General features: G+C 39.3%; 1 long non-coding RNA gene across 1 annotated transcript; it reads right to left on the reverse strand.

The window, feature by feature from the left end:
• Window positions 1–9,941: 9,941 nt before the first annotated feature.
• On the reverse strand, window positions 9,942–11,152 carry LOC144566998 (uncharacterized). Its single transcript, XR_013515332.1, has 2 exons — window positions 10,968–11,152; window positions 9,942–10,332 (listed from the first exon to the last, which is right to left on the reverse strand). It is a non-coding gene; the product is annotated as an uncharacterized LOC144566998 (long non-coding RNA).
• Window positions 11,153–12,739: the final 1,587 nt, after the last annotated feature.

Here is a 12,739-nt window from a genome sequence, read left to right on the forward strand (position 1 = left end):
TTCGTCAACAGTGCATCATTTTGTGTCTGTAGTCGGATAATCCCCAATCCTCCTTCTTCCCTCAGAGCGCATGTCCTTTCCCAATTTACTAGACAGTTGATTGGTTTGCACGGCAGGTGCCCCTTCCATAGGAAGTTCCTTCTAATCCTATCTATGTGATTAAACACCCATTTTGGAATTTTGATAGCCTGCATGTAGTGTATTGGAATTGCCGATAGTACAGATTTGACTAGGATTAGTCTGCCTCCGAATGACAACATTGCCGACTTCCAGCTTGCCACTCTTCTCTCCACCGCTGAAATTAGTGGCAGGTAGTATGCCTTTCTTAGTTTCCTTGCTGATAACGGTAATCCTAGATATGTGATCGGTAGGTCTGACCGGGGGCATCCCAGGATTGTTTCAATGACTCCAATTAGGTCCGGTCGGATAGCCACCGGGACAAAAGAGCTCTTGGCCCTGTTTATTTTGAGACCCGTTAACTGAGCATATATAGCAAGGATTAGGGATATTACCTTTAGCGTCTGAGGGTGTGCCTCTGCTATGATCACTGTATCATCCGCGTACTGAATTGGCTGCGGTGGAATGAATATCGGTGGGTGCATGGATCTGATGTTATTTTTAATTAGCCAATTTAACGAGTCCGACACTATTATAAACAACATCGGAGATAGCGGGTCTCCCTGTCTGAGTCCCCTCTTATGCCGAAAGTATTCCGTTAGATTTTCGTTGATCCTGATTGTTGATACCGATGATTTCAGTATATTAAGCAATGATGCGATCCATTTAGGTGGCAAACCCCTCTCAATCAATAGGTTTGTCATGAAGCACCAGTTTACCGTATCAAATGCCTTCTCAAAATCCACCTTGTAAAGTACGGACGGTATTTTCCTTTTACTGCTTGAGCATAGAAACTCTCTTGCCACCAGGAAGGACTCCATGATTGATCTACCCTTGATGAATGCCGTCTGCCTATTCGACACCAGTATAGGTAACACCTCCTGCAGCCTATTTGCCATGATCTTTGTTATTATCTTGACCGATGTGTTGATCACACTTATCGGTCTAAAATCTCCTATCACCGTTGCCTGATCTTTTTTCTGAATCAGTGAAATTGCCGCTTTGTTAATGTAATGTAGATCACCAGCCCCTAAATGCACTGATTTAATTACCTCCATGAACTGGTTACCAATTGTATCCCAGAAGTGTTGATAGAATTCAATGGGAAATCCGTCCGGGCCACTCGCTTTGTTTTTAGGCAGTTGCATTACTGCCTGTTTCACTTCCGCTGAGGAGATCTCGTTATCCAAGAATGCAAGCTGGGCCTGCAAGTTCGGGCCTACCTTTCCCGTTAGATCAAAGGGTAACGTGTTTGTTGTACTCTCACCTAGTAATCGTTTGTAGTGGTTTAGTATCTCCTGTTCCAGATTATTCGGAAGAATATCTGAACCATCATCCCTCTTGAGGTCATGTATTGTGTTTCTGTTTTTCCTTGCGTTTGCCGATGCATGAAAAAATTTTGTGTTTTTATCACCCAGCTTCAACCACCTACATCCCGATCTCTGCTTCCATTTCGCTTCAATTACCATTGCCAGTCGAAATATGTGTTCCCTTAGATGAATTCTGAGTTGGAACTCGAGTTGATTTAGGTTTCTTTTTTCCTCTACTCTATCAAGCTGCTGAACCACCCATTTTGATCTTGCAAGATATGTTTCTTTTTTCGCAAAGGCCTCATTTGCCCATTGTTTGAGTCTTTTTGCCACCGTCTGAATTTTATTCGCAAATAATTTGATCGGATTTCCAGAGTTGTTCCCCTCCTGCCATGCCGCTGATACCACCTGCCTAACTCCTTCATGTCGCAGCCAATATACCTCGAATTTGAATTGCCTCTTTTTGTTGTTTGAATGCGGTTTGATCTTAAACAACATCGGCACATGGTCGGATGCCGCTGCCGCTAGATCAGTGAGCGTGTGTGTGACTCCCATGGAGTTCCATGCATCTGAAATGAGAATCCTATCAAGCTTCGTAAAGGTTGGGTTTGGTCTCTTACTCGACCAAGTGTATCTGCGGCCCGTGAGTGGTACATCAAATAAATTCAAATCCAAGATGAACCTGTTGAAATCTATAATTCTATTCATGTCTATGTTAGTCCCTGTTGTTTCTGCGAGTGATCTAATGATATTAAAATCCCCCATTATGATCCAAGGATATGTATTTAAATTTCTCGTTGTTCTAAGCTCATTTAAAAATAAAATTTTCTCGCTATTTGACTGAGGTCCATATACTCCCGTTAACATGAATGTAAAATTATCTCTTTTTAAAATCACCGTTATGCTATAAGAATTAGTTGTTGTGAGCATTGTCTGGTAGTCGTTGCTCCACGCGAGCAACACTCCTCCTTTGCTTCCAACTGAATTCAAAGCCGCATAGTTTCTCAATCTTACAGGGCAAATTTGACTAACACGCAAATTAGAGTTTGAACTCCATTTAGTCTCTTGAAAGCATAATATATCACATTGAGAGTCTATTACTACATTTTTAATTACCGCGCATTTATTTGCATCACCCAATCCTCTAACATTCCAACACAAGAAATTAGAATTAAAATTCATTAATTAACTAATACGCATAGCTCTTACACAAAAAGCATCAATATTACAGTGCATGAACCTAGAGCCATATAAGCACCAGGCACCCAAATTAAACATAGCACCTAAATAAAAAATAAGTACGAACCTAGTGCCATATAAGCACCAGGCACCTAATTTAAACATAGCACCTAAATTAAAAGCAAATTTGTCCTGTGGCATATTGCCAGGAAGCACATAGGTAGATAAAAACAGGAAGTAAATACGCCTCTGCACAGGCATAAGCACATATAAGAAAAATAGAGATAAAGGTAAGTTATAGTTCTTAATCATTAAAACAAAATTTGCACTGTCTCTAATGCATAGCTATGCGGCACCATAGCGCTCAGTCGGAGAGATACTCCTCCGGCTCCTCCTCCTCGGGTTCTTCCTCGGGCTCTTCTTCAAGAATGGTTTCATCCAGCTCCTCATCGTCTGTGAAATCATCCTCCTCTGGGTTATACTCCAATGATTTGAGTATTGATTCTTCCGTGTCCAGCCCCTCTGATATGGCCGCTTGTAGGTCAAGGTTCGATGCAGCCACTTTAGGAGGGATGAGTCTGTCACCTAAGTGTGTGCCACAGTACTCATTAACCTCCTTAATCAAGCCCTCTTGCAGCGGCTCTGATTCTAGTTGGTCTTCCTGAAGAGCTTCATTGATTTGTGCAACCATTTCCGGGATCGCCGCTTGCTTACCTTTATCTGCCGCACCTGCCGACTTTCTTGATTTTTTGGGAGAGTGGGTCTTCCTCTTTGAATTCCTTTCAGAGATGCGACGGCTTCTCCTCGGGGTTGGTGCTTCCCCTTTCGGAATCTTTCTTACCCTGCCGCAACTCCCACCAGAGTCCTCATCGGTTGAGTTGTATTCATTGGTGTCCGATAGTTGCGTATCCTTAGTCCCTTCAGTGTTATCTTCATGAAATTCCATTTCATCATCCCCCAAATCAGAGTCAGAGTTCTCCATGGCGTATGGTTGTTCCGTGCCATCATTTTTCTCTTTAATTAGCGTATCTGCATCCGGTTCAGTGGCTGATCGGATCAGTTTTGCCCTGTAGGTTTCTCGCTCTGCCTCAGTGTAAAGCCACGGGTGGGATAGAGGGGTGGGCGGTAGTGGGAGATAAGGCTGAGAGCAGCGGCGGTGGGGACCTAGGTTTGCAGCAAAGTTTGCAGCAATATCTGGGTGTACATCCTCTGGTAGTGGGACCCCACCCGTCAATTCCATCGGATAAAGGCGTGCTGTAATGGGGCCTGCACTGTGGTCCTGGGCTGGGCGAGTAGGTGTAGTCGGGCTGTCCGTGTAAGATAACGGTTTGGGAGAGATGGAAGAGGTTGGGTCTTTGTTTAGTTTGAGTTGGGCTTTATTAATATTTGGGCCTTCTAATATTGCTTTGAGAATTTGGGCCCCTGCCGAATTAACTTGGTCCGGACTAATCTGATTTGAGAAATGGTTTCGATTTACCTGATTACATGGGACCCCCTTTGAATTATCCAGTACTGTATCAGCCGTTTGAACAGTGCCTTGGGGAATGTTTGTTTCCTCCGCGTGTTGTACGACTTCAGAGCCCTCATAAATGCTGTTGTGACCTTGTCCTTCATTATTATCCCCTCCAGTTTCGTTTGCACTGTTCATCTCCAGTTCTTTTGATTCATCACCTTGCCCCATTACTGTATGAAGGTTTATGGTCGTAGAGCTTGAAACCATCATTCCCAGTCGCTCGGCAAACAGTGGGCTACCTTTGAGAATCACCTCAATCTTATTTTTTTTTGCTCCTTCTTTCATGGTTGGCCAGATGGAAAACAGAGTGTCAAAGTCAACCGTTAGAGAGTCACCATGTTGGATTTGCATTGCCATCGGCTGTACCTCTGAAAGACCTGCAAAGTTGTTCTTGACTTGCTCGAAGAACTCTGCTGGTGGAGTAGTGTCTAGGGGCGCCGAGTTTGGGATTGGTTCTTCTATCCAAGCATGAACGTTTACCTTGACTATGCGCATTATACCTCTGACCCATACCCCCGTATTTTCCGGGACTAAGTCCAGCTTAGGGACAGCTACTACTGCACGCATTCTTTCTAGGGATGCTCTATTATTCATGTGCGCATGTTCTAGAACTATCCCGAATGATCCCGCCGCGTGTAGTAGGTGTTCTACCGTCCATGAGCAAGGCGACATGCCTTCTAACTCCACCCATACCTTGAATTTCATCTGCATGGGGGTCCCGTTGACTGAGGCACTCCACGGGAATGGTACATATCCTGTTTCTCTAAGGTGGGCAGAGTGTGCATTGAGAAAAGCTTCTCTATCTATGCCCGGCGGCAGGACAAGGAGATATTGGGTGCTGTTTGTTTTGGTGATAGGGAAAGGGTATGGAGTCGCACAAGTTGCCATTAGGATAGACTGCAAAATGTGGAGGTTGTGGTGTTGACGTAGACGAGCGTCAATGACAATAGCTCTAAGCATCTCACAAGCGTCGTGTTGCATTTTGTTTGTCTCCGGAATGAAAACCATTGCCATGTGTGGCCTGTTTTTGGGCATATCCGCATCTCCCATATTGCCACGTGGCATGAGTGGGTCAAACGGCTGCAATTTAGCCGATGGGGTATATGTGCAATTTCTTGCCGCATGGCCGGTATTCCAGCACCTCGCACATACTCGGTCGCCTTTGGTGCAGTCATTTTGGTCGTGGCCGATAGAGAGACAATTATAGCATCTTCCTTGCCAACGCGGGTGTGTCGGATTCGGAGGTAATGGTAACGGTTCCTGCTGGTCAATGGTTGTTTCTTCGGTAGGCGGCGTGTTTGACGGAGCAGAGAAGGTCCATGGGTTGGTGTCTAGGTAGCTCTTCCATATAGGTTGTGGGAATCGAAACGGGTTTTGTATGAGATGGATGTTATTTGGAGGGGTTGTGACATTTGAGTATGACCTTGGAGGAGTGGGAGTGGAGTCTGAAGTGGTGTTGAGTTTAGAAACAGGGACATAGGTTTGTTTTTTCTTAGGCATGGTTGCGTGAGGATTGAAGGTGTTGGAGGTTTGTGTTAGGTCAGTTTGAAGAAGAGATAAAATGGGAGATACGAAAGTAGAGTTCTTGTTTGGATGAGGGATAGATGGGTATGGTAGAAGGGTGTTTAGATGACTACTGGTACGTTGGGGTTGGTACAAGACGTTGGCACGGTCATTTCGATAGGTACGATGTGTTCGGCGTTGGTACAATCTATTACCGTTTATTGTAGGATTGGCATTAAATGAGTTGTACTTACCTGAGAATTTGCTCTGAAATCTTCCCGTAGCAGTAGTTGAACGTTTTTCAAGGCGCACTAGCTTTCTCCAGCCATCTCCAGTTGGAATTTCCTTGAATCGCCTTCCCATCGCCTTTGGTTGGAGCTCTCCGTACAAGGAGAGAGAATATATTGCTCTCTGCCTCGATTAATCCAAATTCGTTGGTATCTACAGTTAATATCAAACATAACTACTATGTAAGGCACTTAATTAATTTACTGTGCAAAATGGTTAATTATTGGTCAAAATAAATGATTAATTAATTACTGCAGTACTGCTAATCTTCTATATATTTTGTAAGTGCATGCACCGTTTGTTGGTCCAGTGTATTCGTGTTTTATTATATGCATATTATTGGGGTTAAATGTTTTTTTTTTTTTGATGACTTGCAAAAAAAAAAAAAAACCGATATTGTTTAGGAACTGTGAACTTAGCGCAGTGGCACAAGCTACGTCTCTCTACGGGAGGCACAAGATTGATTTCTGAGAAAGGAATCTGAAAGGTGGGGTACCGGGACCTTTAATTAAAGAAATGTAAGTACACCCATTCCAACTAATGCAGAAATATATATGTCGTCTGTGAGTACCAACTGGTGTAGAACAATGCCAAATAGGGGTGTCAATGGATACGATACAGGTAGGGTGGAACCATTTTCATATTCATACCCATTAAGAATTGATCTTATTCATACTCTATTTATACCCGTTAATTTTTTTTGTTATCCTACCCTATTCATACCCGTTAAAATTAGTGGGTAACGAAACGGTAGTGGGCGAATAACGAATAATACAAATATAATAGTTTTATTATTTTTACAAATAAACCATCAAACTTATCATTTTATACATATGCAATCACAATTACTAATATAAAATTAAAGTATAAATATGCAATTAATTCTAAGTAATAGTTTTTTATTAAGCACAAAAATAAAATCACAAATATCTCTTCTAACAAATTGAATTTCTTAACTAAATAATAAATTAACATTCAAATAAAGAAGTAAAATGTTTAGTATAATATTTTTCTTATGATATAATTTATTTTATATAATTACTCGTTACCCAACGGGTACGAAATAACCTTTACCTGTACCCATACCCATTTATCTAACTAAAAATCCTTATCTATACCCATACCCAATAAGTTAACCAAAACAATTTTTTACCCATATCCGTCTTTACGATACGGGTAGGGTAAATGGATAAACGGGTGTCATTGACACCACTAATGCCAAAATAGTAACATTTTTTTTGTTGACCAACTCTAAGATGCACAATCAGTAAAGGAACTACTTGCTGCCCTGTTAATATATTTCTTTTCGCGTAGATTAAGAAAATCTCCATGATAAACTACGCGTCTACGTACCTTGTTAATTTAACTTGACATCTTCTGCTACCAATGCATGGAAGCTCTTACTGTTACATGCATGATTATTTCATAAGCTGAGAACAGTCATAGGGCAACTCTCCTTTGGCAAGCCATTGGATTGGAGTAAAGATCTTTTTCTCTATTCTCTGCCTGCCAAAGGAGGGTAGCCGTACGACTGCCTCGCTTACCCTTTGTCCTCTCCTTTCAATACTTTCTCAACTTGTCTTTGTTGCTTCTCGAGTTCTCCCCGTCCCGTATCAACTACCTTTTATAGTGAAAAACTGAAAAAAGCAGTGGCATCTTCCAAATTGAGGAAGGGCATAACCTCATGGATATCCTTCTCTCTCCTGTGCATGTCACTCTCCATAAACAAAAAAAGATCTCCTGCTTTATATGCATGTTATATGCGATTCTTCTCACCACAATCTTGACTTTATATCTTTAGTTTCCTCTCAAAGCTACCTCTATTTATTCTTTTTCTGTTAGTTGACTTGCTAAGGACTTATTATACGAAAATAGGGATTGAGACATAGACACATGTCACTTAAACATGATATAAACGATACTTCTATAGTATCATTTTGCATTACGCAATATTAATATTTAATATCCTAACCCAACATATCACTCTTACAGATTAAAGATGGGACAACGAGAGGCTAAAGGAAAAGAGTATTACAGTTACAGGGGCACATTCTGTTGTATATTCCTAACAAAAGCTATTCTTGTTTTCGTCCATCTCAAGCAGTCGACGATAGATATGAGGATGCTCAAGGGGTATTTTTCGAAGGGGCAGATGCACTGCATTTTCATTATCTAAAGGGAAATAAATCTGCTGCGATTCTTTGGAATTGCAGGGATCCTGCTTTTCCAAATCAAACCATCCATTTGTTTTGAGATTCGTGCTTCAAACCAACTGATTTTGAGATCCGTACGTGTATTCCAAAAAATGGATGGTTTGATTTGGAAAAGCAGTGTCCCTGCGATTCCAAAGAATCGCAGCAGATTTATATATGAATAGATAATGTTCTCCTTTTAATTACATATGAATCAAAATAACTGATTATAATTATAGTTGCCGTTTTAAATTTTAAGTCTACAAAAGTGTGCTTCATTAAAATATCTGATGATTAGCATGTGCACGTCTTTCAAAAAAAAATGTCTTTTTTTTTTTTCTGCCAGTGCTGAAAAATGGTGCCGAGATGGCACTAAAATAAATAAATTAAATACATGAGATTGCGGACGAATTATTTACAAAAATAATGCTAGCATTCAGGCTCAAACCAACATCCACATCCCGTTCCATCAATACCCCCTGCGAGTGACTGTACTCCTTTCTCGAGCTCGTTCTCTCATTCTCTATAATCATGTCCACACAAAAAAACCGTCTCTTTTGTCACCCACCCTCAAGTGACCATCGGTTTTTCCTTTTCTCTCTGCCATCTTCATCGGCTTAGCATGAGCTTCATTTCTCTGCTCGGCTTTGCCCTCCTGTCCCTATGCATCCTTTCTTCAGATCCAAAACCCTTTTCTAATTCTACGAGATCTTATAATTTCAAATTTGTAGGTTAAATTATGGCCATATAACCAAATATGTTTTGTGCTTTGGTATATATCGGTGGTGAAATCCGTTATGGTCAAACGGAGGTTTAATACAACATCTATCCTAGAATCACAGTTTTTTTTTACTTGAGTTGAAGAATCACAGTTCATGTTACCAATGAAATCAGTTTGAGGGAGTAGAAATGAGATCTATAAAGGCCTCGAATATTATGGTAATGAGTATACATAATTAAACATTGTTACAATTAGAAACACCAGAAACTAGTAGGGTATCAGTTGTTTCCAATTTACGAAGAAAGATGTTGGTGCATGATTTATGAGACAACAAAGGATAGAACAAGTTACCGTGTGACCGAACTTATTACCGAGATGGTACCAATCCAAAGCGGGTTTAATTAATCCGCCCTCCTACACCATATAGTGCTTAAAGATTGTGTGCACACCAACAATCACATGAAAAATAACTATATTTGGTGTGATTGTTATTTTGCTGTTATATTATGTGATTTCTAATTTAGGTATGTACTTCTATATGTTGATCGGCTGATAGAAGGCTTAAAAGGACGGTGGCACAATTGAAAACTGCACGTCAGCATTGCTAGTGTCTATTTCTGCAATTTGAGTGTCCTTATGTCATGCATTTAATTAATTAATTTTTTAATGCCACAAATAATAGGAAATCTGTTAATTGTCTAGGATGGAATTCAATAGGTAATGGTAGGCCGTCCGAGGACAGATATTTATATATTACTGGTGGGTATAGTGCTCCACCACCTCAAGAAAAATAAACATAAAATTCATGCATATACATATTGAAGTACATGCAACATATATACCAAGGACAAATTTATTCATCAAACTGAAATAATTGCATCATAATGAAGTGCCTCCTTGTCCTTTCCTACATTAGTTTCATACATAATGAGAAGTACCTCATTATACAAACAGATGATATCCTGTATATGGTCAAACTTTTCTTAGTATGTACTGCTTATCTATCAAGAATTCAAGATGGTATAGGAACTTCTTCCAGTCCACTTTCAGCACTATATATATACAATTCGACAGTTGCAGATCGAGCTGGGTAGTTAAATTTGCATTTCTGTAAGTCCTATCAAATAGTATTCAAATATTATTACAACAAAATGTCACACAGAAAATAAAATACAGTATGTGATGTCCACCTATAGCTAGTTTGTGACTTTGGTCATAATGAACTGAAAGTCCAGAGTATGAATACAGCATCATTTGTTAATTAATACAAATAGCAGCACTTTTCTGAGGAAGTTCAGAACGGTCGAGAAGATTGTTATACATCAACCTTTCAAGAGAAAAACCAACTTATTGTAAGTATTCTGGGTGCGCTGCATTAGGAGAGATTTCAGCTCCATGCATGTATATGTGCAGATCGTCATTCATTAAAAATGCCAATAAAAAGAAAACTGTATTTGCACGGTGACGACAAGTGATCCTTCAATTGTATCTCCATATCCTCCTTCTGGACTAATTAAGTGACAAAAAATAAATACTGGTCAATATGATCTGAAGGTGAATGTCCCTGCAAACTGCAATTACTCCAATAAGAAAGATCAGGTTTAAACTTTAAAGGCTGATCAGACTAACAAACTGTACAGTAAGTATGCTATGACGATCTACTTTTGGCCAAGTAACTAACTAACTATAGATAACTTCATTAAAGAAGTTCAAAAACACTAAAAAATTGTAGAGAATAAAGTGACAAAAAGATCAGAAATAAAAGCTAAAGCGAACTTCAGTACAGTTAATAACTCATCATATTATTTGGGTCTTGAGCTATCTTTGCGCACACTCCTGGACTGTGTATCTTTATCGCTGCTCTTAAATAATCAGAATTAAGAATTCTATTAGTTCAAAGGGTCCGATAATTGTGCGAATAAATTAGTAAGCTTCTCGTGTAAAATAAGAGGAAGGGTCAATTCATTCAATTGGCTCTGTTTTGATTTTTTACTAAGGGTACACTGTATGACAATCAGTCATCTATATATTATCTCCCATATACCATTTTCACTTCCATGTCCCAATATAACAAACAAGTACCTTCTTTACTGTTAATTTTTTTTATATCTACTATGAGTATGAAGATGCAAATAGTTGTTTACCTTGGGGCTGGGCATATGTAGTCAGGCCCACTAAAGCTGAGCCAGTCATAGGGCAACTCTCCTTTGGCAAGCCATTGGATTGGAGTAAAGATCTCTATCTCTCCTTTGCCTGCCAAAGGAGGGTAGCCGTACAACTGCCTTGCTTACTCTTTGTCCTCTGTTTTAATTAGTACTCTCTCAACTTGTCTTTGTTGCTTCTCGAGTTCTCCCCGTCCCATATCAACTGCCTTTTATAGTGCAAAACTTAAAAAAAAAACAGTGGCATCTCCCAAATTAAGGAAGGGTATAACCTCATGGATATCCTTCTCTCTCCTGTGCAAGTCACTCTCCATAAACAAAAAGAGATTTCGTGCTATTGTATGTTATATGCGATTCTTCTCACCACGATCTTGACTTTATATCTTTAGTTTCCTCAAAGCTGCCTCTATTTATTCTTTTTCTGTTATTTGACTTGCAATTATTTTAAGAAAATAGAGATTGAGAACATGACACATGTCACTTAAACGTGATATAAACGATACTTCTATAGTATTATTGTGAATTACGAGTCCATGTTTCATTTTGAATTACGTATCAGTGGTTCCAGTAATATATATTTTATAAATCAAGTATAACTAATAGAATTAATATCTCGTAGAGATATGGTTATGAGATACCAAGTTATCAACAGTAGTGACAGAACTACTTAATTTGGACAATCATTACATCCAGGGCCAAAAGTTAAAAAAAAAATTACAATTGTAGAACTGTTCTACACCATTCTGATCAAGACAGCATGCATGCATATCAAACTTGGCGGAATTTGGAACTTTTTTGTCATCCTGCAAAGGCTGTTAGTTAACCTTTGAATAGTCAATTCATCTAATAAATAGCTAAAATATTTTGAAAGTAAACTAAATTTGCTAGATTGTTTTCTAAATGATGGAGAATGTAGCTACAACTTTCGGTTTTAATTCTGACAAGTTATCACAACAAGAATAAGACATTTTTCGCGAGGATAAAAAAGTGATTTTTTGCGACGGACTATCCTCATTGTTCAGCTTTTTCTTTTTGCGACGGACGACCGTCATAAATGCGTTTTTTCCCGCGCAAAAAGTCTCTACTTTGTTGTAGTGTATGATGCTGGATGGTATATATATGGCTGTCAAAATTAGGTGTCTTACAATATTAATATCCTAAACTCGATCACATATTCTTCTTGCAGATTAAAGCTGGGATGAGAGGCTAAAGGGAAATGAGCTTACAGTGGCACAGCACATTCTGTTGTATATTCCTAACAAAAGCTATTCTTGTGTACATCTCAAGCAGTCCAGGATAGATTTGAGGATGCTCAGGGGGCATTTTTCGAAGGGGGCAGATTGATGCACTGCAATTTCATTATCTAAACTCTAAAGGGTACTTTTTCTTGTTAAATACCTATAAAATGGGGAAAAAAAGAAAGAAAAAAGAGCAACGTGCCGTGGTTTCATTAGCTCAAGTGAAATTACTAATTTTATATATCTAATTTGCCTTTTTACTTGGCAAAATTTCAGAAGATCCCTTCATATCCTTGGTTAGATCTATATAGACAGCCTAAATTTTGGAAGTAGCGGCCTGTAAGTAATTTGTAACAGGGACTTATGTTCTCCTTTTAATTAAATATAGAATTAAATAACTGATAACATTTATAGTTGCCATTTTATTCTGAAGTCTAGAAAAGTGTGCTTCATTAAAATGTCTGATGGCGATAAGCGCTTGTCTTTGGTTTGCTGCCGAATTTTTTTATGGCAGTA

This window comes from Carex rostrata, chromosome 16, assembly GCF_964058835.1.
Source record: "Carex rostrata chromosome 16, lpCarRost1.2, whole genome shotgun sequence".
In the NCBI taxonomy this organism is placed as follows: domain Eukaryota; kingdom Viridiplantae; phylum Streptophyta; class Magnoliopsida; order Poales; family Cyperaceae; genus Carex; species Carex rostrata.